Consider the following 13,655-nt stretch of genomic DNA (forward strand, 5'->3'; position numbering starts at 1 on the left):
AGTCTCCAGAGATGACTAATTCAAGTGGGGGTGCATCAATAGGACTTAACTCCGAAGATTTCTTTTTCTTTTTCTGCAATGGTTGCTCTGGAGTTTCCTCGCTCTCTTCTTCAGGCTCAACTTGCCTTTTTCGTTTCTCTACTGACTTAGGTGTGTCTTGAGTTTGCTCAGCATCAACTTTCTTCCCCTTTGATACAAACCTAATTTTCTTTGGGGCAGCATTAACATCTTTTGAAGAAGTTTGGATAGCTTTCCTCTTCTTTTCTTTCTTGGCTTGCACCTCCTGTGCAACATTAGATTATTCCTCATGTTCCTCAATGACCCCTTTTCCCTTCAGTTCCCCAAGTCTCAGTTTCATTAATCACATCTATTTGATGATCTTCAAGGATTCTTGTAATGAGGGACCCCATCATGAGCTTCCCAATACTTCGTTGAAGTGCACCAATAAGGAACACCGGCATATTGAGTGGTCGATAGGTCAGCATGTGCCAGATGAAGCACTGCTCGAAGTTTGAAGCTGATGATGCTGAGTTGATTTTAGGGAAGATAAAGTTAGTCAGCATGTAGTGAGCCATCTTTTGATTCTGACCCATGCATGTACTAGATATTTCCCCTTTGTGGTCCTCCGGCTTACAAAACGTCACAGGGTGGTCAAGTTTCTCCTTTGTAGTCCTGAATTCTTTCCCTTTGGCTGGCAGTTTTAGCAAGTTTGCTAGATAAGATGGGGTAAGCGTTATTTTTTGGCTTTTGACATGGGTTACCAGATAGTCAGCATCTTCTTCGTCAACACAGAGGTTGGAGTAGAATTCCCTTACCAACCTAGGGTAGGTTTTACTAGGAAGGGAGAAAAGTCTAGCCCATCCATTTTTCGAGATCCACTCACAGAACGGTTGCTCAGCCGTTACAAAGCTTGGAGAGAACCATCGACAGCGAAGTACCTCATGGTTCTTAACACTTTTGTAGACTTTGAGGAATATCCTTTCATTGGGCTGCTTATCCTCCTTATTCTTCTTCTTCTTCGAAGAGGTCGCGAGGTCAGCTTGAGGACTCTTGCTTGGAGTTTGGTCATGCTGACCTTGTTCTTGAGACTTGGTGGGAGTCTCGCTATATTCCTGCTGAGCAGGAGATTGTGGGTTTTCATCGGAGTGGTTGTCGTCGTAACCGCCACCGGAGAGATTTTGGGAATCCGACATGATTAGAGGTTTTGAGATTTTTGAGAGGTTTGGAATTTTAAGATAGAGAGAGTTTGATTGCCAGAAATTCTAACTGTAAAGAGGTAGAAGTGGGGATTCATCCACTGTTTATAGAGGCTCGAATTGATCCAATACGTTGAACTAGCCGTTTTACCTCGAGATGATCAATCGACAAAGATCCTGGCATTTATGACACATTCGGCGCGTGTATTTTCTTAATTATTTCTTACGTCATCCTAGGTGGCTATTTAATTCGCGTGCTAGCATTAAATGGTGCAAGTGGGCTTTACTCAGTTTGGTAGAATATTTAAACGTTTTGTGGTACTGAGTGCACAGTTTTACATAGAGGGTTTTCATACTACTTTAGTAACTTAGCCTAAGATAATCACTCAGCATATATGTCTTACTCAGCATAGGGTGATTTTCTATAACACATATTAAGCTCAGCATGTAGAAGTTACTAATTTAGCACGAGTCACTCAGCATGGTAATCACTCAACATTCAATTAAGCACATATTGTTATTGAAGAGGATTAGACATACCGACAGCTTCCCTTAGTATATTGAATTGCTCACGTGCCAAAGGCTTCATGAAGATATCTGCAAGCTGTTCATCTGTTGGTACATAGGTCAGCTTGATCTCACCCTTTAATACGTGATCTCTAATGAAGTGATGCCTTATGCTGACATGCTTCATTCTGCTGTGTTGGATTGGATTTTTGGATAGGTCAATAGCGCTCTTGTTATGGCATTTGACATCAATTGTTTCTGTTTTGACTCCGTAATCCTCAAGCTGTTGCTTAATCCATAGGACTTGTGCAACACAGCTTTCAGCAGCTACGTACTCAGCTTCAGTTATAGACAGGGCAACTGATGACTGTTTCTTACTGAACCAAGATACTACACAGCTTCCAAGGAAGTGACATCCTCTCGAAGTGCTCTTACGCTCTAGCTTATCTCGTCCATAGTCAGCATCAGTGTATCCAATGAGTGTGAAGTCATTTGAGGTTAGATACCATAAACTTGCATTAACTGAGCTCTGCAAATATCTAAAAATTATTTTTACAGCTATAAGGTGAGATTCTCTGGGGTCAGTTTGATATCTTGCATAATAACATACTGAGTACTGAATATCAGGTCTACTAGCGGTAAGGTAAAGTAGAGAGCCAATCATACCTCGATATAGCTTGCTATCTACAGATTTACCTTTCTCATCTTTGCATAGGACAGTGTCAGTACCCATTGGGGTTGATATGGGTTTACAATCTTCCATATCGAATTTCTTTAGCATTTCTTTGGCGTACTTGGACTGACTAATGAAGATGTCGTTCTTACCTTGCTTGATTTGAAGTCCAAGGAAGAAGTTGAGTTCGCCCATCATAGACATCTCGAACTCAGTTTGCATCTGTTTACTAAACTCTTTGCACAAGGATTCGTCAGTAGCACCAAAGATTATATCGTCTGCGTAAATTTGTGCCAGCAGGGTATGTTTACCCTTTTTCTTAATGAATAAGGTTGTGTCAGCTTTGCCTCTGACATAACTCCTGGTCAGCAGGAAGTTGGTCAACCTCTCATACCAAGCTCTTGGAGCTTGCTTCAGGCCATATAAGGCCTTCTTGAGTTTATAAACGTGGTTTGGAAGTTTTGGATCCTCAAACCCTAGAGGCTGACTAACATATACCTCTTCGTTTATAAAGCCATTAAGAAAAGCACTTTTAACATCCATTTGATATAATTTAAAGTTCATATAGCTAGCATATGCACACAATATACGTATAGCCTCTAACCTAGCAACAGGAGCAAAGGTCTCACCATAGTCAATGCCCTCTTGCTGACTATAGCCTTGGGCTACAAGTCGGGCTTTGTTTCTGACCACATTGCCTTGCTCATCTAATTTATTTCTAAAGACCCACTTAGTTCCTATGGTCTTTTGATTCCTAGGTTTTGGTACCAAATCCCATACCTCATTTCTTGTGAATTGATCAAGCTCTTCTTGCATTGCATTGATCCAATATTCATCGTGCTCAGCATCGGCGAAGTTTTTTGGCTCATTTACTGAGACGAATGCAACATTCCTGAGATACTTTCTAAGCTGATCTCTTGTCATCAGCTTGTTGTCAGCAGCATCAAGGATGGACTTCTCCGAATGTCCTCTTGGAATTTTTATTTCTTTAGGTAATGTTGAGTTGTCTGGAATAGGTGTTTCTATAATATCTGCAGGAATAGATTGGTCAGCAAAGGTAATTTCGGGTTCGTGTTTACCTTTGGTCAGCCCTTGTACTGATGACTCAGTGGCTCCTATTTGGTCAGCGGAAGCTGAGCTCGGTTCATCTTCGGCGGACTGAGTTGTCTTTCCTGCAGGGTTAGTTTCATCGAACTCTATATGGACAGACTCTTCAACAACTTGAGTTCGTTTATTATACACTCTATATGCTTTACTGTTAGTTGAGTACCCTAAAAAGATCGCTTCGTCAGCTTTAGCATCAAATTTTGCAAGGTTATCTTTTGTATTGAGTATAAAACATTTACACCCAAAGGCACGAAAGTAGCCAATGTTGGGCTTCCTTCCTTTCCAAAGTTCATAAGGGGTTTTCTTGAGTATAGGTCTAACTAAAGCCCTATTGAGTATATAGCATGCTGTGTGGACAGCTTCACCCCAGAAATACTTTGGAAACCTATTTTCGCTCAGCATTGTCCTAGCAATTTCGACAATTGTTCTGTTCTTCCTTTCAACAACCCCATTTTGTTGAGGAGTTCTAGGAGCAGAGAAATTGTGGTCAATACCACTGGTTTCACAGAATTCGTCAAACTGTTGGTTTTTGAATTCTCCACCATTGTCGCTTCTAATATGAGCTACTTTTAGGTCTTTGTCATTTTCAAGCTTTTTAATCAGTGTGGTGAACATCTCAAATGTTTCATCCTTGCTACTCAGCAAGATGATCCAAGTATACCAAGAGAAATCATCTACAATGACTAAGGAAAATTTCTTACCTCCCAAGCTGAGTGGCTGGATAGGTCCGAAAAGATCCAAGTGTAGTAATTCCAATGGTCTCTTGGTTGAGACAATATTTTTACTTTGAAAAGACTTTTTCGTTTGTTTACCTTGCTGACAAGCATTACACAATTGATCTTTTTCATATTTCAATTTGGGCAATCCCTCAACTATTTGCTTTCTAGCTAATTTGGCAAGGATGTCCATGCTTACATGACCAAGTCTCCTATGCCATAGCCAGGAGTTATCCTCTTTAGATACTAAGCATATATTTTTGGAAGACTGTTTTTCTAAACTCAACATATATACATTGTCAACACGAGGGGAAGTTAAAATTAATTTGTTTGTTTTTCCCTCGAGTATCCGACACTGAGTAGCATCAAATATAACTTGTCTACCGCTATCACAAAGCTGAGCTATGCTCAATAGGTTATATTTGAGACCCTTAACTAAGGAGACTGACTCAATGGTAGGGTTACCTCCGATAGTACCTGATCATACTATCTTACCCTTCTTATTGTCTCCAAAGCTTACGTTTCCACCTCGTTTAAGCTCAAGTGTGATGAACTGAGTTTCATCACCAGTCATGTGCCTCGAGCATGCGCTATCAATATACCATAGTTTCGATTTTTCCACGCATCTCAGGCTCACCTGCATTTTAAATCATTCATCTTTAGGTACCCAATTCTTTTTGGGTCCTTGTTTGTTAGCATAGGTAGGTGCAAAGTCATGTTTTAATTTGTGACGACATACTTTTATTGTGTGGCCAGCTTTACCACAGAAGTCACAAAATGTTACCCTTTTGGGGTGTCTTTATTTTTGGTCAGCACCATTGTGCTGAGCATGCCAACATACCTTAGTGGTATGTCCTTTCTTTCCGCAGAAGTCACATTGGACAATCCGCTTGTTATACCAACACACATCTCTTGTGTGTCCCCCTTTTCCGCAACAGTCACATTGAGTGAACTGTCTATGCTGACTAGTACCTGAGTACTCAGCATGGGGTTTATTTTTGTTTGAGCCTTTTATTTGGCTCTGTAGGAATGTGACGTCCTTTCTCAGTTTCTTTGAATCTGACTGGACTTCTGAGACATACTTGTGCATAATTTCTATGTTGCTATGCAAAGTTGAGTTGTCTTGGAGGAGATGTCGAAGGTCACTAAGTTTGACCTCTTCGATCTCGTCACATCGCCTGTTGAGTGCCTTTATTTTCTTGTTACACTTTTTAGTCAGTGTATATAAATCACTCAGGGCGTTAATCATTTCATTTCTGAGCAAGTGTAAGGATGTTACCTCATTTGAGTATTCCTCCTATTCAGACTCTTCAGAGAGGTCAGCTTGCTCAGATCGAGTGTGGTCAGCAGCGTCATCCGCCATGAAGCATATATTTGCTGTTTCATTTGTATCAGCTTCAGATGAGGTTGACTCATCACTGTCACTCCATGTGGCCACCATTGCCTTTTTGTTTCCCTTCTTTTCCTTTCTCAGATTAGGGCAGCTTAACTTAATGTGCCCAGTTTGATGGCACTCAAAGCACGTGACAGGCTTGGAGCTGTCCTTTTTGTATTTGTCACTGGACTCAGCTTTGTACCTATCACTTCTTCTAAATGGCCTCTTGCTGTTCTTTTCATTCTTTCTAAACAGCTTCTTCATCTTCCTTGTAAACATGGCCATTTCCTCATCGTCTGATGAGTCAGCTTCGGTTGAGTCAGCCTTCATGACAAATGATTTATGTTTCTTGTCTTCTGACTTTTCTTTTGCTTCGAAATTCTTCATAGATATTTCGTGAGTCAGCAGAGATCCGATCAGCTCATCATATTTGTACGTGGTCAGGTCTTGTGCCTCCTCCACAGCTGTTTTCTTAGCTTGCCAGCTTTTGGGCAGGCTTCTCAAGATTTTCTTCACCTGTTCTTCTTCAGTGAAGTTCTTGCCGAGTCTTTTTAGCTCATTTATAATGTTGGTGAATCTTGAGTTCATCTCCGAGATGTCTTCATTTTCATTCATCTCGAACAGCTCGTACAGTCTCATGTGTTGGTTTACTTTGGACTCTTTGACCTTGCTTATGCCTTCATAGGTCACTTCGAGCTTTTTCCATATCTCCTGTGCTGACTCGCAACCTGATATTTTATTGTACTCTGCAGCATCTAGAGCATAGTGAAGCATATTGATAGCCGAAGCGTTATTTTGTAATTTCTTAAGATCATCTTCTGACCACTCAGTTTCACTCTTGACAACTTTCTCATTGTCAACAGTTTTATAAGGCACGTATGGGCCTTGTACTATTGCAAGCCATGCACTCATGTTTGTGGCTTGAATAAAGTTTTTCATCCTATTCTTCCAAAATGTATAGTTTGATCCAAAGAATAGGGGAGGCCGACTAATTGATAATCCCTCGGGGAGTATCTGTGTTGTTTGGTTCCCGGGAAGGAAACGAGTGTTGTTCTCAGCCATTTATCGGGATCAGCTCAAGATTGTTAAATCTTTGAGTAGTGAGCTATATAGCTCTGATACCACTTGTTGGTCCCATGTGATTAGTTCCAAGGGGGGTTAGGAACTAATATAACTTTTTCTTAATTTTAATTAAGCTGACTTAATATATTTTCTTAAGTTTGTTAACTCAGCTCTAGTCAGCACGGCCGATTGTAGCGTAAGATAGCTTTAGTCAGATGTTGACTAGAACTATTTTACATATGAGTTGGGAATTGACACTTTTGTGGTCAGCTTCCAACTCAGCACTCTTATTTACTCAGTGTCAATTTAAACAATTTATATGCCGAGTAAATATAACAAGCAACACATACAGATATATATAACAAGCACGACTTATCCTGGTTCGGCCTCTCTGCCTACGTCCAGTCCCCAGAGTCCCTCCGGGCTTTTTAAATCCAATACTGAGCTATTTGAAGGTAGAGCACAAACCGTTTACAAGGCAGTTGAATATGCAAGAGTACCGTCCTCTATTCGTCTACTCAACTCCTACTAAGTGCTATAACCAAACACCTAGATTTCTCTACCACTAAGCACTCAACACCGAGTACTCAGCACAACACTCTCAATTTCACAATTGATACAAATTGTTCTTTTCGAATGAAGAACACTTTAGATGGTTACAGAAAATCAATTTAGCTTTTACAAGAATAGAAATTTGGTGTAAGATCTCTTTTGGCTTTTGTGTGCTTTGTATGTATACTCTTTTTGTTCTTGTTGTGATCGGCTGCTGATCCAAGAATGATTATGTCCTTTTATAGTTGAGGGCTGAAGCAGAAATGATTTGAATCTTGGATTTGTTCGTTGATCCTAACGGCTCCTTTTTGAGACAAGGTTTTGGTCAGCTTCAGACTTGCAGGCCAATACTGTCGTCTGAATTCCGCAGGCGTCAGGTTTGTCCTCTTCTTACAGATTTCGTCTTCTTGTGCCAGTTTGTCTTTTAGCAACAGAACCGTTGACCTATACATCTCGAAATTGGCTTTTGCGTAATTCCAAGGTTTCTATTATTGGTGCAGATAGATGTCGGATCTTGTCTTTTAGCAAACGGAACATTCATGCTGTCCTAAAGATCACTCAGCTTGTCTTTGATTGTTTGCTAATGCAAATACTGAGTTCTCTTTTACTCAGCTTCCGCGGTCAGCTTCGTTCTGCAAGACACAGTTCTTCAAGAAGACTTTTCAACTTTTGATACTGAGTTTCGTTCCACTCAGCTTCGTTGATTAACTTGATCATTAAGCTTCTATTCTGAAGATCTTCTATCACGCTGAGTTACACTCCACTCAGCTTGTGCTATGCTGACTTCGTCCTGTCTTACTTTTTATTTATATTTATACTCAACATTGAACAAACATATTAGTACAATTAAATCAAAGCACTTAAATTTAATTGTCCCTTAATCATGGATTAACTTAAATAATTTTGTCAAATCAAAATCATGTAGAAAGGTGTTTCAACAGTGAGAACGACCTTACTTTCGATCTCTCCTACCTTGTTGCCACCATGATCCACTAAATGCCTTCCCGGAAGCGTGCCAAACTCGGGTTGGGGCACTTAGTCACCATCTATGCCACCTCCGCTCTTGATCGCCTTCCCCACTATGACCCCCGCCCCTTGGACAAAAATGCCTTCCAAACCCTCAAACGCCGCCCCTTCGGTCCGGGCGAGAGTTCGGGGGCCGGCCAATAACAAGCGGATGAGGAATGGGACTCGGACTTTGGCCTCAACTTTAGCCCACCTCCCAACCTCGACTTCCAATCGATCTATGCTCGGTTGGACATCTTGGAGGGGAACCAACGGCAAGATCGAGCCCACTTCAACTCCCGGTTTGACGCCCTTGAGGCCAACGTCGCCACCCGTTTCGACACCCTAGAGGCTCATCGCCTCATGGACCAAGCCGCCCTCGCCACTCGCTTCGACGCACTCGAGGCCCAACGGCGGGAGGACCGGGCCAACTTCGACGCCTTCACCAACACCTTCTTCAACCACTTCAACATCCATGGCCATCCTCCTCCGCCTCCGCAATAGTTTCTTTCTATTTCTATTTCTGTTTTTGTTTTTGGTTTTTTATTTTTTGTCCTCGTGTTTTTACATTTCCGTTTTTATGTCTTCCGTTTCTTGTCGTGTTTTTATTGTATTTTATTTTGTTTCGTTTATCTTAATATAATTTTCTCTGTCCTCCCGTCTCTAGTTGTGTTTTGTTTAATTATTTTGCCTTAACTCATTGTTTACGTGTTTATTTTTTCTGTTCTTGCATGCATTAATAAGGTTTACGCGGAGCGTACCCCTATCTACGCCCCGCGTGACCCATCTTTTCCTTTAAATAACGGCTTCCCGCTCGGTTTACACGGAGCGTACCCCCTTCTACGCCCCGCGTATTCGAGTCTCTGCCCAGAAAGCACACAACATCCACCTTTTACGCGGAGCGCCCCCTTGGGTACGCCTCGCGTAAGAACAGCCCTCTAAGGTCCTTGTTTTTCATCAATTCCATCTTTATTTTTCATTTTGTTTTTGTTTTCATTTCTTTTGCGACGTCTTTGGATTACACGTCATTTTAATCACGCGGAGGGTCGTGCAACTCCGCACTTACAGTTTGTTTTGCACTAACAAAAACAAAAATAAAAATAAAATAAACAAAAATAATTGAACTCATTTATTGGCTCATAAATTACCCAACACACTACCTTCTACAGACAATAATCAAAAGTTCCGTTATTTGTCGTCAAAAGTAAATACATCGAAACATAAAGGATCGGTTTAATTAAGAAATTTAAGTCTTGATTTCGAAGTTATGGAATTTATGCAAAGCCAAGGTTCGTATTAAACAAAAAGCATTGAGTCCTAACCCACAAGTTATCTCCATAATGAAATTTAAAAAGGCAATAAAAACGGGATTTTTAGAAATTTTACGAGAACTTAAAAGTACACAATTTAACCCGAAATTCTTGTGAGGTATTTTTGAGCCTGAAAGAGTTCATACGAGAACTCTATTTCTTTCACAATTTTTCGAGAGCTTTGACTTCACTCGACTCATAGAGTTTGCATCTAATACCGGGTTAAGTACACTTATTTTGGTAAGAAGGGTAATAGATGATAAAACGAACCCACTTAGGCTAATTCCTTTTGTAATTATTTTTCTCGTTTTCATAAACCTTTAGGAAGCCCCCTCGAGCCTATTAACCGACTTCTTTGCTAAAACCCTTTTAACATTTAACCCTTTTTCCTCTTGTTCAAATACCAATAAAATCAATCGCATCGGAATCACCCGAAACGGCCTTAACAAGTAAGCACAATAAATCTCCGAAATCGTTTTTGTGCCGCTCTCAAATAAAAAGAACAAATGAAGCGGAAATAAAGAGCAAAAAAAAGCATTCTCAAGCTCCACCCGAGCAATTTCAAGTTTTATTTTACAAGCTTGCTAAGGCCAAAATGAAAAAGCGATGCGATCATCAAAATGGTATTTGGACTCGAGTTTCTAAAGATTAACCACTAAAAAAGCCACCCACATTACAACCCCCCTCCGGGTTCATTTTTAATATTGCCTAAACCATAACATAGGAGGAAAAACCCGGATGAAAATGCAAACTCAAAGTGACTTCGAGTAAGTACAAAGAAGAGCGCAAAAACACCGACCCACCAAAGTTTGAGCGTAAGAGTGAAATCCCTTGGTGAGGTACAATCGGGTTCTCAAAAGATAATCGATCCCCGTTAATATTGCCTATTAAGTTTGATCATGGAGATTCCAAATAAGTTTTGGTCACTCATTCGCTTGCGTAAGTACTTGCCGAAAACTTTAGCTTCGAAATCACGCACTTGGTAAAACCAACCGGAAGTTTGTTTCTTAATTGTCTCAATCCCTTATCTTTCGATTTCTTTTACTTGAGGACAAGTAAAACTTTAAAGTCCGAGGAGGTTGATAGGGGCATTTTGTCCCTATCTTTTAGCGTGAATTACGGTTTAATTATGGACTAAATAAGTGAGTTTAATTACAAAAATAATGTGTTTTTAATAAAATAACAAAACAAAATAAATTTTATGCTTTTGATCAATTTCCTTTGTTTTCAATTAATTTCGAAAAAATAAGCGTCAAGCTAACTCGGCTGTCGAGAATTGTATTTCGCAGGTACAAGCAAAGGAGTAAAAACCCACCGACACACGCAAGGCGTCTCTATTAATGCGCGGGGCGTACAGGAGCAATTCTTCAAACTTAGTTTCAGAAGCTCAAGTACGCGGGGCGTGTTCCAAGCCACGTGGGGCGCCGAAGACATGATTCAAGCGATTAAACCCCAGAGGCTCAATCACGCGGGGCGTACTCCAACCTACGCGGGGCATGGTTATGACAACCAGTTTGATTCTAATCCACACACAGTCAATTATCAACGGAATGGGCAAACACGCGGGGCGTCTGTCTGTCCACGCGGGGCGTGTTCATGACATCAGGCCTGAATCTGATCCTCATGCAGGAAATTGTCAACGGAATGGGCAAACACATGGGGCGCCTGCCTGCCCACGCGGGGCGTGTCCTGGGAAAAATGCAGAAATAATGCAACTTGTGTATTTACGATTCTACCCCCGAGCTTGATGTATAAGTAAGAGTGATTAACACTCATTTCAGTATTCAATTTTCCATGTATTAGAGTTCCTCACACCTTGAGAGCTTGTATAATCCTCCCGTTACTTCGCCGAAGTTCCGCTCCATCTGCATTCACCAAGCTCGAGAGTTCCACCTCCAAGTCCGAAGAGATGACTTTAAGTCCGGTTAGCTAGTCTTAAGGGCCGATTCTTCTTCCCTTTCTACTTGTTAATTAGCTTGTACTCTTTCTATGTACTAGGCTTGGTTGTATCCCGTATTTTCATATTCCATATTTATAATACATGATTTACGATTCCGTTTTCAATATACGTGTTAATGTTTATTGCTTGCTTTGATACTTATAATTGATTATTGTGTAGGTCGTTTACGAGCTCCGAAATCTATTAGGAATCACATAGGTGTTGCCTCACCGGAGTTGACAAATCGAAAACCGTAGGAATTGACGAGCCACAGAACTTACGGGCCCTAGTTTCTGATCCTAAGAATTAGAGTCACCTTGAGGGGAAATCATGACTCTAGAACCTCACGGAGTTGTTCGGTCTATAAATAGTCGTCTTTGCAAGAGTAAATCATTAATCGTATATATTTCGTGTTGTTTATCATAGGTTATAACTTATCACCACCCGTATCATTCTAAGAGGGCTTGAAATACACGGAAATTGTCTCACCCGTAGTTTAGGAGTAGTTTATAGTTGTCACCAAAACCCAATCTAAAGTATTCACCGCTTAGATAACATATAAAACCGAGTAGTTTAATACTTGTAGTTATAAATCCCGTGGATTCGATACCCGGTCTTAACCGGATTATTACTTGATACGACGGGGGACACTTGCCCCTACGTAGTAGCGTCTAGTAGAGTTAGAGCGTTTAGAAAGATCATATCCATAACCCTATCACACACTTATCGCCATATTATTATCACTCTACCGGACTCTCATCAGTAATCGTGTGTGGGATTTTAGGGTGAAAAAGTGGGTAGAGTTGAGTTTGCAAAGGCTTTTATAGTCATTTTTTTAAAATGACTGAACTACCCTCGCCTACTAACAATGTCTTCACTGTTTCCGCGTTTTTGGAAAACGGAGCATACCACAGGTGTTTATTTACTCGAAATCAAACTACAGGTGTTTATTTGCCAAAACTTGAAACCGCATGGGTTATATTTAAAATAAACCCTATTATTTAATAAATTTTATGATTGATAATTTAAATATTATATTAATTTTATAAATTCTTTTTACGATAATGTTTAAATTATTGATTAGTTTTTTTGAATAAATCGTAATATTATTTAATAGTAATACATAATCTTTTATACTATTGTAGTATGATAATAAAAATGCTTCCAATATTTTCTAGCATGTTTTATTTAATATATATCTTATATAATATGATTCTAATATCAAATGACTCTTACTCAGTCAAATGGATACGGCGGCAAGCGAATGGGATGGCACATGTGTTAGTACAGTCTTCTCGTTTATCCACTTGCCCTTCTTTTTTTAATTTATTACCGAGTTCTGTTTCTGTTTCATTGTTACAATTTTGCCAAAATTTGGCACATTAATGCTTTTTCTGTTTGATTCAAAAAAAATAATTTAATATAAAATTTGAGAAAATAAATGTAAAAAATATTTAACTATTTTACTTAACTATTTATTTCAATAAAAATATATATTTTTATTTCACTTTTTTTTTAAACTAATATTTTTATTTCACTTATACTTTACAACTTTTCACTTTTTATTGTAATTAGATTTTTTTTTGTAAGATTGTAATTAGAATTTTAATTGTCTTAAATATTCATTAATTAATGTTAATAAATTTAGAAATTAAGTATTATTAATTAATAAAGAATTTAAATGTAGTAGTTTGGGGTTCAAATTTTTTCCAATCATTTTTTGTCTGTTGAGCGGTTTGGGGTTCGAACTTATCAACACTTGAATTGGTGAGGGAGAATAATATGCATCTTTCATATCCAGAGAATTTTATCAATATACGAATTGGTGTGGTAGCTCTATAGTAAAATATACAATACACATAAATGTCTTTTGATATTCTACTATTGTACACATATAAATGTCTAAACACTTAAAAAAAAAATCTAAACACTATTAAATGAGTGTAACCTTTACAGTTTCCAACTGATAGAGTTTATGTGTAAACTTTTCAATTTCCGGTATAGAAAAATAGAGAAAAAATTATTATAAAGAGAATTATGATTTTTTTCTTTAATTTTTGACACATCACAATATACGAATTAGTGTGGTAGCTCTATAGTAAAATATACAATGCACATAAATGTCTTTTGATATTCTACTATTATACACGTATAAATGTCTAAACACTTTTAAAAATAAAATAAAATCTAAACACTATTAAATGAGTGTAACC

Source organism: Euphorbia lathyris, chromosome 9 (genome assembly GCF_963576675.1).
Source record: "Euphorbia lathyris chromosome 9, ddEupLath1.1, whole genome shotgun sequence".
Lineage (NCBI taxonomy): Eukaryota > Viridiplantae > Streptophyta > Magnoliopsida > Malpighiales > Euphorbiaceae > Euphorbia > Euphorbia lathyris.